A 20,982-nucleotide genomic window follows, 5' to 3' on the forward strand; every position below is an offset into this window, starting at 1 on the left:
CTCTTCAAGATGCCGCGAGCTGAGGAACCCGAGTTGGCTGGGGTGGGATGAGGAGAAGGGCCTCATTTCCATCTGAAGTGAGTCATGAAGTTGATAAATTTAGAAGAGGCCTAAAGAGCTCTTAATCTCCTGCCTTCGGGCGAGGAAGAGACTTTGCATCCCAAATGCACACCATAGAGTGGACCGTGTTGGTGGCCTGCTTGGGCCCCTGAGTCACCTGCAGCTCCCACACCCGGGATGCCTGCTATAGAGCTCGGGGCCACCTCTTCTGCACCAGAGCCCCAGGAGGAGAGGGAGCAATGGTCTCCACATTTGTACACATCACTTTGCTCTGAGCGGGAGCTGGAGCTGCCTGGTATCAGGTACAAAGGGCCAGCTACTTGGCCACAGGCAGGGAAAACCCCGGGGTGCAGGGCACGTCCCAGAGATCTGCATGACTCAGTCTGAGGCTCCGGCTAAGCCTGCTTCCTGCTTCTGCCCCTAGAGGCCCGGGGAGCTGGTGGGGAGACTGGCAGGGTGGCTGGACCAAGCTCCGTGACCTTGGGCAGGTCTTTTGTTGAACTAGAAGAAACCCATTAGAAGTTCATCAAATAATAATTGCCGATGCTTCTGTCAAGCACTATGCCTAAGTGCTTTTAATTTTATTTAATCCTCACAATTCTATGAGTTGGATACTTGGGTTCTGCCCATTTCACAGGTCGTAGGATGAAGGCACAGAGAAGTTAAGAAACTTGCAACAGGTCACACAGCTAAGAAGTGGTGGGGCAGGAGTTGGAGCCTGTGCTTTAAATTCCTCCTTGGACTGTGGACTTTGTTGTTTGTTTTAAGCTGCTCTTTATTATGCACCCACTGCATATGGGCACTCTGGGCATGTGAATCATAAGTTCACTGACTCTTCACAAGGGTTCTGGGAGGAGGGTATTCTCTTGCTTATAGTTTCAGACAAGAAACAAGGGTTCTATGAGGCCCACTGTAACTGACCCAGGAGACAAACAGGAACCCTGGTTTGTCCCCATCAGCCGGGTGTCCTGTCCTAAGCTCTTTTGAAGTTTTCTTATTGACTGTACCTTGTTGGGCCCATGTGGCACTGACAGTAAGATGCATTAGTACGTCATATATATTTAAGAAGAAAAAAGGTGTAGTTGGTTCCACTGTGAAGTGTCACCAGTTCTAAGGGACACCCTGGTTCCTGAAATGTCACAGCATGCAACTTGGAACTTACACAATTCACTATCATCTCAGCACCTTGACACTGCAGGCCTGACTACTGTCCCCATCTCTCACAAGGGAGAAGCAAGACTTGGAGACAAAGGACATACAGCGGGTTGGTGGCCAGGCCTCAGATTTGAATCCCAGCAGCCTTTGTCCAGCCCTTGTCCCTAAACACTGTGCTAGATCCCTGCTAAGCCAGGCCCACGTCGGAGGTGTGCTCAGCCCTGGGCACAGACGACAGCTCTTGGGAAGGCCCAGGCACCTGGAATCTGTGGCCTTGGTCTGGATGCGCTCATGCCCTCACTCAGTGTGGGCCGGGGGACAGCCTGAAATGACTGCCTAGGAGCCCCCTCCACGACCTCCCGGGCTCAGCTCTTTGTGCCACCCTAGGGCTCTGACCCAGTCAGGCAGGAGTGAGGCTGAGATGAACTCATCCCCTGGGCAGCCAGATGTGGTCCAGGGGAGCAGCCCTGACCACGGAAAAGCCGTCAGAGGATAGAAAACTGTCTCTGGATGGGGCACAGGGGACACCCGTTTCCTTCCTTCAAAGTTGCATGGTGCCTGGACCCAGAATGGGGTCATCCACTCACAGCCTTCTCCCACGGGCATTTACCAACCCCAAGTTCCGACAGCATCCAGAGCGTGGGAGGCAGCGAGGTGGGTCTTTGCAAAATTCAAATCTGCCCTCTTTGGACTAAGATTTGCCCCTTCTGGGGCCATCTCGGATGCTCAGAAGCAAGACAGAAGCTTGACCTATTTCAAATGCCTGTTATGACTTAAGTCCCATTCAAGATGGTTTCCTATCTGTCAACTAAGGTCAGACACAGTCTTAGGAGGCAGGTTTCTTCGACCCTTCTTTACATATAAGGATGCTGAGCTCAGAGAAGCAAAGCCACTGGCCCAAGGTCACACTGCAATAAACACTGGTGTTAGAATTTAAATTCGAGTCTTCTGATGACATTTTAGCACTGGTGTCTCTGGCCCTGAGCCAAGCCCTTCCTGTGTATGACTTCACCACATCCTCACACAACAAATAATAGCGTCCAGTCGTCGTCCCTTGGTATCTTTGGGGAGTTGGTTTCAGGACCCCTCATGGATGCCCAAATCCTCGGATGCTCAAGCCTCTTATATAAACTGGCATAATATTTGCATGGAACACATTTTCACACAGTTCTGCAGACTTGAAATCATCTCTAGATTCCTTAGAGTACCTAATGCGACGTGAATGTTATGTGAATAGTTGTTCTACTGTCATATGCAGGAAATAAGGACAAGAAAAAATATCTGTATGGTTTAGTACAGATGCAATATTTTTGGACAGTATTTTTTTTGTGTGTGTATGTGCGTTCTTGGTTGAATGGACAGATGCAGAACCCGTGGAGAAGAGAAGGCAAACCATAAAAAGAAAACCAAGACAGCCCCCATTTAACAGGTGAGGAAACCGGCTCAGGGGTGGGCACCTGACCTGAAACCCTGTGGCCTCTTACAATGACCAGGCGTGGGGCGGGGAGCGGGTGGGGGGGTGGTTACTGATGTTCTTCCCATTTTATGGAGGAGCAAACTGAGGTTAAGTCACTCATTTAACCACGTGCAGCTACTGAATGGTAGTGCTACTTATTAGGAAGCGGCTTGGAATAAGCCATCTCCCTCCCACACAGCAAGTGAAAAAACATTTGTAAAGTGCTTGAGGATATGCTTTAGCTCCTCGTGAGGACTATTATGATTAGTATTTGGGAACTTGGCAATTACCCCACAAGGTCAGTGCAGCACCCCCACTCCCCAGATGAGGATACTGAGGTTCACAGAGAGTCAGCAGCAGAGATTCTTATGAAGGAACTATATCTTTCCACCCTCTGCCATGTGTTGGTCTCCTGGGTCCAAGGCAGGCTGCTCCCACACCTTGAGCTCCCCCACCTGCCTTCAGCTCTTCTTGCTAGGGCCCTAGAGCCCTGGGTTTTGATGGGCACCCTCTGGGCACCCCTCAGCAAAGCCCCCCAAAAGGTGGAAAGAAGACGCACCAGAGACCTAGGTTCAAATCCCAGTCCTTGCTGTGTGACCTGAACATGGTTTCTTTTTACAGGTGACAGTGAGGGAGAAGAGAGGCACTGAAAGGGTCTTAGTAGCCGCAAGACATTCAATAAATATTAGTAACCGCAGTGGGAGAAGCAGTGTCCCCTCCTGCATTCATGGAACCTCGGAATCTGACCTTATTTGGAAACAGGGACTTTGCAGAAGCAATTAGTTAAGCTCTTGAGACAAAGTCATCTGAGATTTGGATAGTCCTAAATCCAATGACAAGTGTCCTTATAAGAAGAAGAGAGGACACAGGGACACACACAGAAAATACGGTGGCATGAAGATGGAGGTAGAGAGTGGCGAGATGCATCTATGAGCCAAGGAACGCCAGGTGTGCCCACCCGTGCCAGAGGCAGGGGAGACGCAAGGGATGGCTTCTCTCCTCCAGTGTCCAGAGGGGACTGACCCTGGCAGGCCCCTGACTTCAGCCTTCTGCCCTCCAGAACCGCGAGACCATACGTTCCTGCTCTAAGCATCCAGTTGGTGGTAATTTGTCGCGGCAGCCACCAACTGCCGTAGCCTTCACTGTGGTACTGCAGGCTCACAGCGTCTCAGACCCTTCACCGCACAGGCCAGCTGTCCTCAGCAAGGACATCCCCTTCTACAAGGGGACAGCTTGAGATCACTTGTCACCAGCTCAAGCTCACCTGCCAGTGGCTGAGCAGGTCTGGTGGGGACCCAGCTAGGCCAAGGCTTTCTTCCCAGTACCTTGGGACCTCTGAGCATCAGGGCCCCAACCTGCCCACCTGAGACCTGGCAGTGTAGCCCCCACCCCCAGCCTTGGCCCCTGGTCACTCCTCTGGACTGCTCTGGTCCTGCAGAGGTTTCCTGGCTGTACACAATGCTTCTAAGGCCTTAAAAACCCTCCTGCTTCCATCCCAGGGTTCTCGACTGGAGTCCAGGGCAAAGCCTTTAGCACACTGCCTCGTGGCAGGTCTTTGTGGAAGTTTTTATCTGTAGCATCATCCTTTTTTGGGCGAGGGGTAATCCTCCAGTAACCCTCTTAAGCAGGCAGTTTAGGTACAATGTTCCCATTTTACAGATCCCCAAACTGAGGCTTAAAGAGGTAAAGGGACTAGCTTCGAGGCCCTGGGCTCCCCCTCAGCGAAGATGGGTCTCCAACTCACACCTTCTGATTCTCCATCCAGAAACATTCTGGTCTCCAAGGCTTCCATTTGCTGGGCCGTAAATAGGCACCACACCCTGAGCTCAGCACCGCAAGTCTATTACTTCTCCGTTTTTGCTTCACGTCAGCCTGAGAAGCGGATTCTGTTACCCCAGGGTCTAGATGGGACTGAGGCTCCACCCTACTGTCTCCAACACCAGGTCTGGTCCCGTTTCCCATCCACCACCAGCTCCTACTTGAAGGGTAAAACCAGCCTGTGTCTGTCCAGGGGGACTGTCTCCCTGCTGGGAGAAATCCCTGCAGGTTCAAGGTTCTGGCCCTGAAGAGGAGAGCAGGGTACAACGGGCACCCAGATTCTGAGTAAAATCTGCACCTCGCTTCCCACATGGCTTCATGTGCTCGGGGTGGGGGAGCAGTCATTTTTCCCAGGGTCACAGGGCTGGGAAGAGGGATTCCCGGACCTGAACCCCAAGGTCCACGCTGAGGACCAAGATCCAGGCCTGCTGGGGAGGTAGCTCCCTTTGAGTGAGAGAGGTTGGGGTGGGGAGGGGCTGGTGAGCAGGAGATGAGTTTCCACCTCACTCTGCCATTGTCTTCGCAGGAGACTCGGTTTCCCCAGTTGTGACAGGTCTGGGTCCCTGTCAAGGCGATCTCATTCCAAATCCCCTCAGCTCCCTCCAGGAGAAGGGTGGAAACCTTCCAGCATCTGAGAACATGTAGCTTCCGGAGTTACGAGGGGAGGCCCAGCACCTGTCCCACTAGGTGACCGCTAGGGCTTGAGACTCATCAGCCCCTTTCTTCCTCTCCTGACCTTGGGGTTGGCCATGTCCAGCAGCAAGATGCTCCCCTGCTCTAGCTCCAAGTTCTCATGCCAACACAACTTTGAGCACAGCACTCTACGGTGACCAAGGCTCCAGGACAGTTAAGGGATAAGGAACAGACACATGTGGCTGCAGGTGAGGAGACTGAGGTACATGCAGGGAACTCAAATGACTTGCCCAAGGTCACACAGCTGGTCAGGAGCAGAGGCTGGGGCTGGGCAACTCATTTTTTGATCTGGAGTCAAACGACTGGTAGGGACCGACACAGGCCCCTGCCACTTTTTGCCTGGGACCATGAGAACTTGGCAAGAACCCAGTGCTTCAGGGAACATGGCGTGACCTTGGAAAAGTCCTTTCATTTGGGTGGGCTTTGGTTGCCCTCTGAAAGATAGAACTTCAGAATGCAGGTGTCTGCTTTGGATTTCTGAGTGAAGTGGTGGCAAAGCAGTCTAGTTACAGAGGACAGGATGGCAGCTGCTTGTAGTTAGATCTGCCTACCACACCAGGACACCCTCTGTATCCCTGCTTAGAGTTTTGCCCCCAAATTCCAAGTTCTCCGTCTACTGGTTCCCAAGATGTTGGAACTGGCCTTATCCCAGAAGGTCTAAGTGGGTAGACCTGACTTCTACTTCACTTCTGCCACTTTCCTGCTGTGTGACCTTGAGTGAGTGACTTCATGTGTCTGGACCCAGCTTCCTCGTCTGGGACATGGGGATGACAGCACTGTGGGCGGCCCTCTGGAGGTGGCATGTGCAAATCAATGAGCTCCAAGAATCCTAACTGGGCTTCTTCCCAGGTCCCCTGACCCCTACCTGTGGCTGGGTGAGGAGGAGGGAGAGGGGACAGTGGGAGAGGAGACGCAGGGGCCAGCACATGGCACCAGCCACAGACAGCTTTTTGCCCTTCTGGATCTGGAGAGATCTATGGGGGATGCTGGAGGCATCCCAGGCCCCAGCTCTTAGAGACCCCACACTAGCGGGCCAGTTCCTGGTGCCAGGAAGGGGTCAGCCTGGCTTCTGGTGTTTGGGCCGTGCATGGGCAGCAGCTGCGCCCGCCCCCTCCCTGGTCTCCTTTCCAACTCCAAGCAGCGATCTCTGCAGAACATCAATAACCCGAAATGGCCTTGCTGAGCCCCACCTCGGCTCCCCGGGAACGTGGGCTGGCCTGTCCTTGAGGCCTGTGTGATCCTGTGGGGGCCACATGGGACCCAGCATCCCTCTGTCCTCCTGGACAGTCCCCTAAGGGGCCTCTCCCCAGTGCCCAGCAAGCCACCTGCACTCCTGGAAGCTGAGGGGTGTGTGTATGCACGCAGCATCTGCAGAGGTGCTGCAGCTGTGTGCCCGTGGCCGTTGTGTTGCGTGCACAACTGACATTCACCTGTGGGCACATTCCAGCATGCGGTGCACCTGCCAGTGCAGGGACAGGCATGCAGATGGCACTTGAAGCTCCACATGTGTGTGCCTGTTGTTTTCACACCTGGGTCAGCCCTCACACCAGCACACGCATTGGTGGCTGCTGCTACTGCAGGGCTCCATGTGCAGGCTGCTGCATCCTGTGAGGGCTGCAAGCGGGTGTGAGCAGCCCAAGTTCACAGGTGTGTGTGTGTGTGTGTGTGTGTGCTCGTGAGCGTGCAAGTTGCATTTGCGTGTGCTGTGTTCTGCATGCAAGCATGTGGCAGTCAGGGATGTGGGCTGTACTTGCAGGTGCTGGGGTGTATTTGTGAGTGCAGGCATTGTGTGGGTGCTATCCTTGTATCTGTGGGTCTGAGTGCATCTGTGGACATGCATGTGTCCTGATGTGAACGCCACTGGGGGTGTGAAGGTGGCTTAGGTAACTCGGGCCATCCGCATCTTTCCTGGATCCTCAGTCTTCCAGGAGGGCTCCCCAGAGCTGCAGCCCCTTCTTGCCATGGCTCCTTCAAGGAAGTTAGCATGTGGAGGCCCCACAGCCTGCCTGTGCTCCAAGCCCCCTCCTACTGCTCACGTCAAAGGAGAATTTCTCCGGATGGCGCCCGCTGCTCCTGGAAATGCCCCAAACGTCAGCTCTGCCGCCTCCCAGCAATTTGGAGAACCATGCAGGAGAGAAGGGGAGCCCCTTCCGCACCGAGTAGCGTCACTCCAAGACCCTCTGCCCGCCAGCTCGCCTGCTCACTTATCCTTCTGAAGGTCGAGTCAGGTGGAGCCTCTTTGTGGGGGCCCCCAGGGCTCCCCCAGGGCTCCCGGGACCCTTGTCTGAACGCGGCAGGCCAGCCACAGAGACCCCTCCCCATGAAACCTGGGTGAGCAGCTGTGGTGTGGAACAGCCACTTCGCTTAAAGGGGGTGGCTGCAGGTAGTAGCCCACCCACTGCAAGTCCTGAACCCCTTGGCTGCATTTCCTGACCCTGCAGGGGGCAGGGAGGAGCCCCAGGTGTCCTAAAGCTCAGCCAGATGCCACAGAGGCTAGCAAGGAACTGGGCTTCCGGGGCCAAAAGTGCCAACTACACCACCCAGCATGACTGCTGCAAAATGGGCAGGCCACCCCATTTCTACCACCCTGCTGCCATGGAGGGAACTTGGGGACACGTCCCCGGCACCACATGCACCTGCTGGCCTGACCGAGGGGACCCGGCAGGCACACAACAGCCCACCCCAGCAAGGAGACCCTTCATAGGAGCCTCCCGCTGCCTCTTTCCTGGGTCCCTGGCCAGGGTGGGCAGGGGGCACCCTCCTGTCCTCTTCCTCTCCCTGGGACTAGGCTGAGAGAGGAGGACCTTGCTCCCCCGCCACCGCCACCAGCTTGCTAGCCCTTGCATAACATCATTTGGGGGGCATTTGCAGTCCAGAGCCTGCCGGAATCTACCTGAGACTCCAGGCATCCGCTCCACTCCTCCGATGCCCTCCTGCTCGGGGTCCCCAGCATTCCAGCCCCCCCCAAACCCCAACATACAGACCCTCACACTCGTGTCTCCCCCAGCGGCGGCTCCCAAGGCAGCCTCAGCGGCCGCCAGATAAACAAGCCCTGCTCCCCCCTCCCCTCCACACTGCCACCACCGCCGCCACCACCACCATCAGCAGTGACAAAAAAAAAAAAAAAAAAAAAATCAAATGAAATGAAACAAAATAAAAATGGGTGCGGGAGGAAGGGGAGAGCGGAGTGGGGCGCTTTTTTATTTTTTATTTGCTCATGCCGGGGAGAGGGGGGGATGCCGGTACTTACTTGGCTACGAAAATCACCACCAATCCTGCACGGCTTCCAGGCGGGCAGCCCCGTAATCGCGGTGCGGCAGCTGGTGCCGCGGCTGAGCCCAGCCGGCGTGCCCGGGTCCCTCTGCAGACTGTACCATCCTGCCCGAGCGGCTGGGGGGGCGGGGGGCGGAGGCGCGGCGCCGGCTCTAGGAGAGCATCGCGCCCGCAGAATGCAATCCCGGGGGAGGCGGAGGCCGCCCTCGGCTGCCGGAGGCTGGGGGAGGGCCGCGGGGCGGGCGGCCGCTGGGGGCGCTGGGGGCGCTGGGGGCGGAGAGTGCGGGGCCGTGGGGGGGGGGTGTGCGGACCGAACCACCGCCGTGTTGTTGGCGGTTTGGATTCCTCCCGTGGGAGCCGGAGGAACCAAAGCTGGCAGAGTCCCAGGAATATGCCCGCTCCCCAGAAGCAAGAGGGAATGTCAAGGGCATGGGGAGGGGAGGGGGGGGGCTGAGCGCGAGGGGAAGGGGTCCCCCAGAGTGGTGGAAGGAGAAGTGGGAGCAGAGCTGGGGGGACAACCGGTTTGGGCTTTAAATAGCCCCCAAGTCATCCTTTACTTTCTGGGGACTCTTAGGTTGGGCAGGGGCTCTGGGTCCCCCCTCTTTGTGGCCGGGATGCCCCCAGACCTGGGGGCAAAGGTTGCCTGGGGGAGAAGCAGACTGAACACAGCCTAAATCCGTCTGTGGCTGCAGGACTCCTGGAGCAGAGCCTGCCGCCAGCTCCCTGCGGCCACCTCAACATTCCCTCTGCAACCGGCCACCCAACTGTGTGCACCCCACCTGCCCTGGGAGGGGGCCAGGACTGGCAGTAGACCCCTTCAGAGGGTCATTCTGTGGCTGCCAGGGGCCCACCAGGAGGGATATACGCATGTGCCTGTACTTCCACATAATCTGCAGGGACATCTGTGTCAAGTTGGGGGCTGGCTGCTCTGGGGGGCTGGCCATGCCTGGGGACCCCAGGGATCCCCCTAATGAGGAATCTGAAAGAATGGAACCCCCAGCCAGCTACCCACTTCTTCCTGTCTGGTCTCTGGTACGTCTCTGCCCATTTAATTCTGGGCAGGTGGGATCACCACCCTAGGAGCAAGTTGGGAGGTTAGGGTGGGAAAGGGGCGTCTCCATCATTCCAAACCCCCCTCCATTGCCCTGTCCCCCTTTCCCAGGGGTGCTGTGATGGAGGGAGGGCACAGAAGGTGGAGAACCTTCAGGATGAGTGTCTTGTGGCACCTGTCAGTGTGGAGGGGGTGCATGGCGGGGGGAAGGGGCAGGGTGGGGACTGCCCCAGGAGCCAGTCCCAGGCTGAGGCAGCTCCTTCTCCTGCTCCCATCCTTTGCCCACCTCTGAGCTGCCCGCCCAAGCGTCCTGCGCTGCCGCTCCATCCCTGGGCTGGCACAGAATATCAATTTGTCTCGTTAAGCTGAAAGTCTGCACTGCACCAAAATCAGAACCCGGCCGTGTGCGGAGGGGCCGCAGGAGGGAGGGCGCCAGGAGCGCCCGCGCGGGGTCCACCAGCAGGACCTGCTGACAGCCCATTTCTGCTCAGCCCCCAGCCCCACCCAAGGGTCCCATCTGCCCCTGGCAGTGACTTCAGTGTTCACAGGATGCTGAGAAGCTAGGGATGCTGAGCCCTAGGTTGTCAGTCAAGGTTCTGGGCAGGGCTGTGGTCACAAACCAGGGAAGGTCTCCTGCTTGGGTTCCCTCAGAGCAGCCCAGGACCCCCGTCAGAGAGACCCCTGCCCCCACACCAACAGCCAGGGCCTGGCAGTTTCCAGAGCAGCCTCATCCTGGGGTGTAGGAGGGAGAATTCTACCCTTTTGCAGGGGCAGATGGGGGGATCTGAATAGCAAACCTTCCACGTGGACTTCCAAGTTGGCTCCATCCCTGATCAGCCCCTTCCCCAGAGGCCCAGGGCCAGGCCAGGTGCCACCCCCTCCCCAGGCCTGCAGACAGTGCTACTTCCCACCGTGGGACCAAGGAAGGGTGCTCTGGGATGGCTGCGATGAGGATGGGCAAAGGGCAGGGGGTGAAAGGCCCTGTGGCTCACAGCTGGCCAAGCAAACATGCCTATGCCAGGAATGGCACCATTATTAGTGCACCACCTTTGCCAACTGTGTTGTCTAAGTACAAAACAAATAGCCCCAGAAGTATCCCATTATGAGCCACCACCCTTCATCAATACGACCCCTCTGTGCCCAGCACCCTTGACGGTTTGTCAAGACCACCTGCCAAACAGTAAACCATTTCATTCTTACAAGTACTGTGGGCACCCGGATGAGCAGGCCCTGTGTGGCTCAGAAGAGTGTGGTGGTGAGGGTGAGTCTGCACAGCCAGTGAGGGGTAGACTACCTGTGTGACCGACGTGGTTTCCAGCCCAGGGTTCCCTGTGAGGGAAGGCCAGTTGGGTGAGAGCTGGCTAGGAAACCCCTATTTGTCCACTTGGAAGACTGTGTCCTGTCTGCTCAGTGGGCTGGGCCTCACCAATAAGGTACCAATAGCCAAGCTCTGAGGCCCTAGCACTGGCCCCGGCCAAGATCCCATCTCCTTGGCATCCAAGTCCATACTTCAGTAATGCACGCTACCTATCTGCAGAAGCAGCCCAAGTGTTGACATACTCTGCCTCTAGGCCCATGAACTCCTATTCATTCTTCAAAGTCCAACTCAAATGCCCCTTTGCTGGATAGTCCTTCCTGATTTTGCAAACTGAGTGGGCTCCTGCCTCTGTCCTAGCTCTGACCAGCATGGCCTCCATGCTTGTCTCTCTCGGTTATGACTACATTGGATGTCTCCAGGGTCTCAGGTGCAAGTGGTAGGTACCATAGTCAAGGCTTGAAGAGTTTGCTGCTATGTTATTTTGAGTCACCAAGTGCTAGACCCAGAAGGACCCTGAAGCATGCATACTCAATCCTCCCATTTTACAGGTGAACAAACAGAGGCCTTAAGAAAAAGCTATTTGCCTAAAGTCATTCTGAAGGCTGGACTGGCCACAGGCACCCATCTGCTGTCCCTGCCCTGCCTCTTCCTGCAGCACTCATATGTGGGTCATCTGACCTGTCCTTCCAGGATATGTTGGGGGACAGGGCGGGCAGAGGTGTTGGGAAATCAGACAAACAATGGCGCTAGTGTTGCAACTCTGGGAAGGTTGGAAACGACAGGTCAGGGTCATTCACGGGGAAGAGGGAGGAAGAGGCAGGGGCCAACCAGAAGGTCACTGACAGTTCTGTCCCAGTCTGATTTGGCTCAGGGTGGACACACTGAGGGTCAGGCTTAGGGAAAGGTACGGGAAATTGGGGAAAAGGGCGGGGAGCCAGTCTCATCTGGTTTTCGGACAGTATTTAGTTGGCCAGATCCTGTTTTGTCCCCTAGGAAGAGATCTTGGGGCTGGGGCACAGGGCTAGGGTGGGGGGCTGGGGCCAGTCTGCTGGGGCACCACTGCCCAGGAGAGATGGACGAGGTAGGTACGGACAGGTCTGAGGGAGGAGGATGGGACACAGGCAGAGGCACAGGCTCTGGGTTTCCTGGCTTCTTACAGGAAGCACAGGGAGGGGACTCACCCACACTTGCTTTTTTTTTTTTTTCTTGGCTCTGGCTCTTGAGACATGTGGGCAGGGGTCCTTGGCCGCTCTTGGGTGAGTTGGCAGCTGCTACAAAGAGCTGCTAAGTGGCCCCTCGGGGGTAAAGTCCTTTCCTAGGGCCCTTCACATCTCTCTTCTAACCTCCTCGGATCACCCTCGGGTCTGTGGGCATTTCCCTGTTTTACAGAAGAGGAAATGGAGACCTGGCGACCTCAAGGATTTGCTTCAGAGTTCCAGAGCCAGTGAGGGCTGGAGCTGAGAGAGATCAGTTCTGCCCCTTGCAAGCCCCAGGCCCTTCCCTCTGCTCCTGCCTGAAGTGACCCAAGTCTGCGGCAACCATTCAGGATCTCCTAGGTCCGTGACCTTGTGGAGCTGTGGCCACACACTACAGGAGACCGATGGCCTAGCTTGTCCCAGATCTCCCCTCCAGCTGAACGGGAGCCCCAGACCTACTCCTAGGCCTGCCAAGGCCCCAAATTCCCTTAGCCAATCAGGTCTGGGGTGGGGACTTGTGGCCTCCAGGCCTGGGTTCCACTCCTAATCCCCATTTCATGATGTATGACTTTGGGCAAATGACTTGATGTCCGAGTCCCAATTTTCTCATTTGCAAAATGGGCACCATACTGCCTATTTGTAAATTAGGGGTGTTAAAAGAAGAGCATGGGTGGGGTTCCCCAGAAGGCCCCTGGGAAAATGCTGGGGGCTGGTTCTCTTCCAGCCCTTCCTCTCTGTATATGATGGTTCTTGGTGACCATCAGGCCCCCAAATGTCCCCTCCTGCCATTGGTTCTTGTTTCCTCAGTGAGGAGGTGCAGGCCTGGCTTCTGGTGAATTCCAGACAGCCACTGTTCAGGTCAACCTGTTCAGGTCAACAGGGCCTTCTGCATGGTGCCCAGTGCGTGGCCTTCGCACAACCCTGAGAGGTAGGTCCTCCTTTATCCCCATTTTACAGATTAGGAAACTGAGGCACAGCAAGGTAGCTGTGGGCATGTCTCCAGGGGTCAGAAAGCAGCCCTAGGAGAGCCCAGTCCAGCCTCCCACCCGGACAGGGCAAGTATGTTGTGATGGTTGCCTCTGCCTCCCTTTTGGGAGGCCAGAGACCAAGGTCAAGGGTTTGAGTTCACACAGCTGCTGCAAATGGAGCCTGTGAGGCCAAGAAGAGAGCTGGGCCCTTCCCTCCTGGGAGGACAGACAGCCTGGGGGATCAGGAGCATCTGGGAGGACTGCCTGGGGGAGGCTGCCTCTTCCAGTCTCATACTGCTACCCCTGCAGGCTAAATGCCACCTTGTCACATCTTACACCTCCTGACACCGCCCATTCCCATCCAGCCACTCTGCCTCCTCTGCTCTCCTGCTACCGACCCACCCCCTGCAGCTTTAGCGCGGGCTCTAAATCCCCTTAAACCATTTTTTTGGCCGCCCTGTGTCATCCAGCGTAAGTCCCAAATGCCTCATGACTGTCTCAGACCCGTCCCTCTCCCCTCTGCCCCACACCAGCCTCCACTGCTCCCCAAGCACACTCTTGTGTTTCCACACCTCTGGGTCTCGGCACGCTGCTGCCAGGAACCCCTTCCTTCTCCAGACCTCTGCCTGGCAAACTCCTACTCATCCATCAAGAGAGGCACTAAAGGGGCTGGGGATGTGGCTCAAGCGGTAGCGCGCTCGCCTGGCATGCGTGCGGCCCGGGTTCGATCCTCAGCACCACATACCAACAAAGATGTTGTGTCCGCCGAAAACTGAAAAATAAATATTAAAAAGAATTCTCTTTCTCTCTCTCTCTTAAAAAAAGAAATAGAGAGGCACTAAACTGCTGAGCCACATCCCCAGTGCTTTTTATTTTATTTTTTTTATTTTGAGACAGGGCCTCGCTAAATTGCTGAGGCTGACCTTGAACTTGCAATCCTCCTGGCTCAGTCTTCTGAGTTGCTGGGATTACAGGCATGCACCACGGTACCTGGCTCTGTGTGTCTATCCCTCTGGGTAAGGGATTCCTAGTGGACAGGAAATAGTCTCAGTTGCCTGTGGTACCCCCAGCATTGGGCGCAGAGTCTCAATTATTTTTATTGGTTGAACTCATGAGTATAGGTTTCTTGAATGAAAAACCAGTAGTTTTGAACTGTGTTTGCATCTCTGTAGCTTTGGAAATGTTTTTTGGAGTCACTGAGGAGCCCTGGCCTAGGATTTGCTATTTTCTGAGCCTATTAATGACCTTTGGGAAGAGCAGAAAGTAACCCCCACTTCACTCAAATACTCGTGCTCAGAGATATCCTAACTGGAGTTAGGATGTTTGAGTCCAGGGTTGGATTCCTGGCAAGATGAGCACTCAGAGAGGAGTCCCTGTCCCTAAATGCTCCCTCTCAGTTACCTATGGCCTGACATTTCACCATTAGTGATTCATTTCTTTGGATCATTTCTTTGGATCACCCTGGAGGTGCCGCATTGTGCTGGACCCTTGAGTTGACATTTAAGTGTGTATGTGCTACTTCTCCTTCTGGAAGGAAGGAAGAAACAGAAGGGGTGGGGATATGAATAAGACTGGAGGACTGGACACTACTGGGATCATTAGGGATCAAATAGCCACCTCAGTCTCTATCCCGTCTGAATAGCACAGAGGCCACATGGTGTCTTCTGAGCATGCTCACACACCCCCCCCCCCACACCCTCAACAGCCCCGCTATGTGGAGTGTCACTACCATCTTACCCAAGAGGAAACTGAGTTTAGAGAGGGGAGGCAACGAGCCCAGATTGACAGAGCAGGAACCAGCATCAGAACTCAGCCCTGCCTGGGCTGCTCAGGTGCAGGGGGCACTGGCTCACCCCTTACTGGTGTCCAGATGGCTGGGGCTCTCAGAGCCACCTCAGCTCTTCCTTGCCACTCAAGCCCCACTCTCTGGGACCCAGGGTGGCCCACGTGCCTCTTTGTCCTCCACTGCACCTGCAGCAGGGACCCAGGAGTGGGTGCAGAGAGCACGGGAGCTGGGGCTGAGGGCCTTCCACAGAGCCCTGCTCCAGCTGATGGGCTGTGTGACTTTGGACAAGCTCCTCAACCTCTGGGGCCTCAGGCTCCTCATCTGTAAAATGGGTAGGATGCTGTGTGCCGCCTGCCTCTCCATCTGCTCATTTGTTCAACAAATACCCATTGAGCACCTTGTGCCCAGCTTCTGTGCTGTGTGCTAAGAAGACGGTGCAGAAAGAAAAGCCCCTGGTTCTTGCTCTCAGGAGAGGTTACAGACAGATGTGAAATGAAATGATCATGCAAATCAGGGTGTATTTACAGAGGGCTCTAAGACACCATGGAAGAGGCCATGGGTATGTTCAGAAGGAGACCAGATGCCTCCGCAAGAGCAGCAGGAACCATAGAGGGTCTCCCAAGGGGGTCATGACTGAGTAGGGCCTGAAGGCTGAGCATAAGCTCACCAGGTAAAAGGAGGGGGTAGTTTCTTGATGCTGAGAATGGCATATGCAAAGGCCCTGAGGCTGGAAAGAACTTAGGAATTCAGAAGAAATGGAAAGGAGGCCTGAATGACTAGAAGGAGAGAGTGGGCAAGGAGCAGAAGAGGGGCTGGAGCCAGGCACCCGAAGTCCTGTGATCAATTTATAGATTCCCATTAGAATTGCACACCAAGGTCAGCCACACTGCAGTCACCTCCCACCTTCAATAGGCATTGACTGAAAAATTACATGTGTCAAGTGCTCTTTGTTTAGGGTTTCCCACATATGGACTTTTTTAATTCTCCCCAAGACCCTTTAAGGTCATTCTGGTCACCATTCTTCATGGTGAAATGGAGGCACAGACAGATCAGGTGACTTGGTCAAGGTGGTTACGCTGATGAGTGTACTTGGGATTTGAATTCTGAGACCCTCCCTGGGTTTCATTTGCCTGCTCTGGGTCTGGGTCCTGCTTGGGTCCTGCCAGGGGATCCAGCAAATGGCCCTGGGGAGCAGGGCAGAGAGGAGGTGGGATGGAGGCCAGAGCCGGGCCTGGAGGGGAGGACAGGCAGGAACTGGCTGCCGTAGGGAGACCAGGGTGCTGATGCGGCCTTGCTAGGTTCCTTGAGGTCATCCCCACGGGAGTATTGCACATGCTCCCCAGAGGCTGCTGGGGCCCAGAAACTTCTGGAAAGTCCTTCTTGGATGCGCATTTGAGCTAGTTTATGGAGACAGGCTTTCATGTCCCTCCAGCTAGTCCTACTCTTCCATTTTACAGATGGGGTCCCAGGGCCCAGACAGGGGTCACCTCCTGCCATGGACACAGCAAACCCAGGGTTGGGAGGCGAGGGCTTACAGCTCTTCAACCCCATAAGGAAGCCTCCTGTCACCCTGTGGGGCCTCCTTGCTCATAACCCACCCATACCAGATGTGCTGTGTCCCTGGGTGGCCCCCTCTGCAGGCCCTGTGTGGATGAGGATCCCCAAAGGCTGGGCCAGCTCTCTCACTAGCCCACCAGCAGGCAGCCCAGGAGGTGAGAGGAGCACTGGGCCAGCCCAGCAGAGGTGGGTCAAACTGTGGGGGACAGGAAATACTTGGACCTCTTCCCTCCAGCCCTCCTGACCCACCAACCCTCCAAGGCTGGTTTGCAATGACCAAATAAAAGCAGGACATGGGATGCTCTTGCAAACAAAACAGCTTCTCAGATATAAGGTGGTATTTCTTTGTGGGGGGGCCACGGAACATAAAATAGGGTCTTGGGGATCAGAGAGAAGTAGGATTGAACCCCAGCTCTGTCACGTGTTAGTAGGGTGCATTATTGAGCTGGGCACAGGGCCAATTTGAACTTTAGTTTCTACACCTGTGCAAGGGGAATAATGATATCTGGATCTCTGGGAGTTCTGGGAGGCATGAATGACTGATGTGTTTGTTTATGGCACGTAGTAGGTGCTCAGCCAAGTCTAGCTTGCTTCTCTATCATCTCTATTCTGCAAAGGCAGGAATGCTTTCAAGTTACAGGGCATCTAGTCTTTGGCTTCAAACAAAATTAAAGAGAACTTCAGGGTAACATTGATTCATTCTTCAGCATTAATTGAGTACCTATTACATGCCTAGTGGTGGGAGACAGACTCAAACTTGGCAGAAAGACATTCAGTTGCAAAGAAGGACAGGGAGGAAGGAGGGTTTGTGGAGCTCTGTGGGCTGTTGAGGGGTGCTTCTGCCCTGAGAAGAGGGGAAGGTCACATTTCTATTTTGATCCTTCCCGGAAAGGGTATCTGCAACCTCCCAGGACCTCCCCCAATGGTGACAACGATCTCCCTGTGACTTGGTGGAAGCTCTCAACTGCCAGAGCCATAGATGAGCTCACCCATTGGCCTCCTTGACAATTGAACCCCTTCACCTTTCTAAGCCTCATTTCTGTCAATCACATGCCACTCATAGGTACCTCAGGCCTGAGAATGAACTGAGATGCTGCCTGTTAAATTTTTCTCTGTTATGTTATATGCACCATAAATAGTCTTTTAAACATTACCCACAAGGCCTTCCTCTGTTCCTTGAAACTAGCAGGCCACAAGTAACTCCATTTTGTGGCATGGCTTCGAGCGTTCTGGAATTGCTGGCCCTGGCTCACAGAGCCAGCAGAGCACATCAGTGACCTCATACTGAGCTTACACTCTGCTTCCATGGGACTGTTTACCCACAGAGACTGGCCAACACCATAAACCAGGACACCCACCCCCAGAGAGCCTGCTGTTAGCCATATTCAGCACACCACAGAGCCTGGGCAGGACCTCCACACAGCTGCCTGGAGCCCACTACCTTCCAGGTCTCAGGGCCCTTTTCTGCCCTGATTCCCTCCATCTCCTCCCTCCGGGAGATGGCTGCCCTGGCCCTGGCCTGGCCCTGGTTCTCATCTCAGTGATGCTGATTTCTCTTATCTCTCCTGCCACTGACTGCTGATGCTCACCACTTTTCCTAAAGGGATTTCAGTGTCAGATGAGGTGAACCTGGTAAGGCATTGCCCTAAAAATCTACTGGCCACCATCTCTCTCCTTCTCCTCCTTTATCCTTTCTTGCTGCTGAACCCAAGGGCCCCTCCCCAGTCCTTATCCTTTCCGCCTTGGGTGCCCCAGATAGTACCTCATTTAAATTCTCCTCCTTGAATCTCCAGAACCCTCAATACCCACTCCTTGGACCTTTCCACATCTAAGGTTCTTCCTCCAGTCCCGAAAGTTGTACCAGCCCTAGAACTGGTTTGGTCCTTCCTTCTGCCTGTGTGGCACTGGACAAGTTACTAGACCTCTCGGAGCCCCAAAAGCAATAACAGTAGTATTTGCTAGGCTCTGTCACATGCCAGGCACCACACCCACAGCTTTCCCTGTTTCCCTGTCTGCAAAATGGGGGCAACCCAGGGCCTCACCCTGTGGAATTGTCTCCAGCAACAGATTTGTGAAATGGGCTTGCTGATGGAAAGCGGCACCCTAACGCTGTTACTCTACTTTGAAGGGCAACGCTTGTTTAGATCTACAATTTTTAGATGTGTCTTTTTTTTTTTTTAAAAAAAAAGAAAGTGCCACAGGCATGTTATTTATAGTCAGCTCCCGTACAGGTGTTGATCCTTCCTAGGCTGCTCTGCTAAAAATAGCCAACGACAAAGGGCACGTCCGCTCTGCCTACCTGAGGAATCTACAAAGAGCCAGGCTCTTGATTCTCTGCCTTAGCGATGGGAGCGCTCCTGCCAGCTGAGGGCCAGGCCGCAGCCCCTCCAGTGAGTCCTCATTGGAAGGCCTGGGCCCACTGGAGGAGCTGGGGGAGGCTGGGGGAGACTGGGGGTCTCTGGATGCCTGCTAGTCTGTCACTGGGCAGGCATGTGCTGTCCTTGGTCACCTCTTCCCCCTCCCTGCCTGGCGAGAGGTGATGGTGGAACAACTGTAGATTAAAGAGCCTGGCTCCTGGGGTGCAGTGTGAGCCTCAGTTTCTCCACATTCAAAAGAGAGGGTTGAAGGTAAGAGGCGGGAGAATTTGCTCTCGATCGAAGATGCACACAGGCTCTGTTCTTCTTTCCCTCCCTCTGGCCTGCAGACCTGGGGACTCAGGTAACGCACACCCTCTGGCCCCGATAATGGCAACAGAGGTGATGGAGATACTCAGCCCCTACCTGTGCGGTGACTCACCACGCAGGCCGAGGCGGCCGGCAGGGGGAGTAAACTCACTGAGTCCTGGTCACCCTGCTGGGGAATCCCGTTGTCCCCTTCTGACAGATGAGGGAGGAGACGGAGCCCAGGGAGGCGATTTCGTATGCAGTCTCATACCAGACAGTGACAGCTCCTGGCTTGCTCTTGGCTCCAGGCACCAAATTGGGCACAGTGGGAGCGGGACAGGAGGACCAAGAGCTTGCTTTGTCCATAGCTGAGGGAGTGATGGTCATGCACAGGATGACCCTCCTGCAGGCAGGGAGTGGCAGTGGGTGGCCAAGCTGTTTCACGTGGCCTTGCCAGTTGGAAGATGGCAGGGAATGGCATTCCAGGGCTGGGCACAGAAGGTGGAGGGTTGGGGTGGGACTCACAGAAGATGAGGACCTCGGAGGGGAGCGCATGCATCACCACAGCACAGAGGCTCACTTACCAGGGGCCAGAACCCCTCAAACTTCAGTAGTGATGTTTGGCAACCCACAAGTAACATTGCTATAGCTGGGATCCTAACCCTAATCTCGAAGGCCCATGTGTTAAAGGACTGGTCCCCAGGGTGGAACTCTTAGGAGGTGGTAGACCCTTTAAGAGGTGGAGTCTAATGGGAGGTGCTTAGGTCTTTAGGGGCATGCTCTGGAATGAGTCCCTGGAATTCTGCCCCTCCTCACTGGCTCCACGGTGAGAGGTTTTGTTCTGCTCTCTCTCCACAGACCTGCAGCAATGAGGGCCACTTAATCCCAGATTGGAACCCCCCAAATTGTGAACTAAAATAAACCTTTCTTCTTTAGAAGTTGATTATCTCAGATATTGCGTCATAGAAACAGAAAGCTCGAATATGCACACACTCAAAATTTGTCTTTGAATCAACTCCCTTAAAAAAATACCAGACACCTATTGAGTGCCATTGGACCTCTGCATCCACAGTTTTCTGTATCTCATATCCAACCAACCATGGATCATTTTAAAATATGTCTATATTTTAAAAATTGCCTCTGTACTGAATATGTACAGACCTTTTTGTTTCGTCATTGTTCTTCGAACAATGCAGTCTAACAGCTATTTACATAGCATTTACGTTGAATTAGGTATTATAAGTCCTCTAAAGGTGACTGAAAGCGTACAGGAGGATGTGTGTGGGTTCTATGCAAATAATACACCATCTTCCATAAGGGACGTGAGTACCCATGGACTCTGAAATTTGTGGGGGTTCCTGGAACCAACCCCTCTCAAACACCTTGGGATGACTACATTATCTTAAGCCTTCAGAGTCACGATATCATGAATTCCCTTGCAATGTGTGTTTTTCTCCTAATTCATTAAAATAAGGGCACAGTTATTAAAATAGAAAGGGTGGGTCTGGGGATGGAGCACATTGGTGGAGCGCTTGCCTAGCATGTGCGAGGCCCTGGGGGTCCATCCCCAGCACCACAAAAAATAAAATAAAATAAATAAAAGTGAGAACTTACTCACCCACCAAAATGGTAGTTCTGCCCTTTGGAAACCGGACCCATGACCTTGGCCCCAGGTTGGCTTCAGGGGACAAACCTGGGCTACAGAAGCACCTCTCAGAGCTCAGGGGCAGGAGAAGCATTCCTGGGGGTCCCTCCTGTACCATGAAGGGCTTGGTATACACAGCCCCAAGCTGAGGATCTGCCCCCCCCCCCAAGCTGGGGGGTGCCCGCCTCTCGCCCAGCCACAGCCTTTTGCTGGCCTCAGCTCCCCTGTTTCATTGGGCCCAGGGAGAGCTCGCTCCTGGACACACCGGTCCCCAGCCAAGCGCCGCTGTGGCCTGCCGTCCTGACCTCAATGACTAACACACATTCCTGGCCTAGTTAGAAAG

General features: G+C 54.6%; 1 protein-coding gene across 2 annotated transcripts in view; it reads right to left on the bottom strand.

The window, feature by feature from the left end:
• Positions 1 to 20,982, bottom strand: part of ATP2B2 (ATPase plasma membrane Ca2+ transporting 2) — a 207,140-nt gene that overhangs the window by 149,905 nt on the left and 36,253 nt on the right. Inside the window, exon 1 of one of the 2 annotated variants that reach the window (XM_081276198.1) lies at positions 8,433 to 8,553. The exons of the other annotated variant lie outside the window; for it this stretch is intronic. The gene's annotated coding sequence lies outside the window, so the exon portion shown is untranslated. Of the gene's footprint in view, positions 1 to 8,432; positions 8,554 to 20,982 lie in introns of those variants that run through there. 2 annotated transcript variants of the gene reach the window in all.

Source organism: Spermophilus citellus (genome assembly GCF_964194105.1).
Source record: "Spermophilus citellus genome assembly, chromosome: 19".
Taxonomy (NCBI): domain Eukaryota; kingdom Metazoa; phylum Chordata; class Mammalia; order Rodentia; family Sciuridae; genus Spermophilus; species Spermophilus citellus.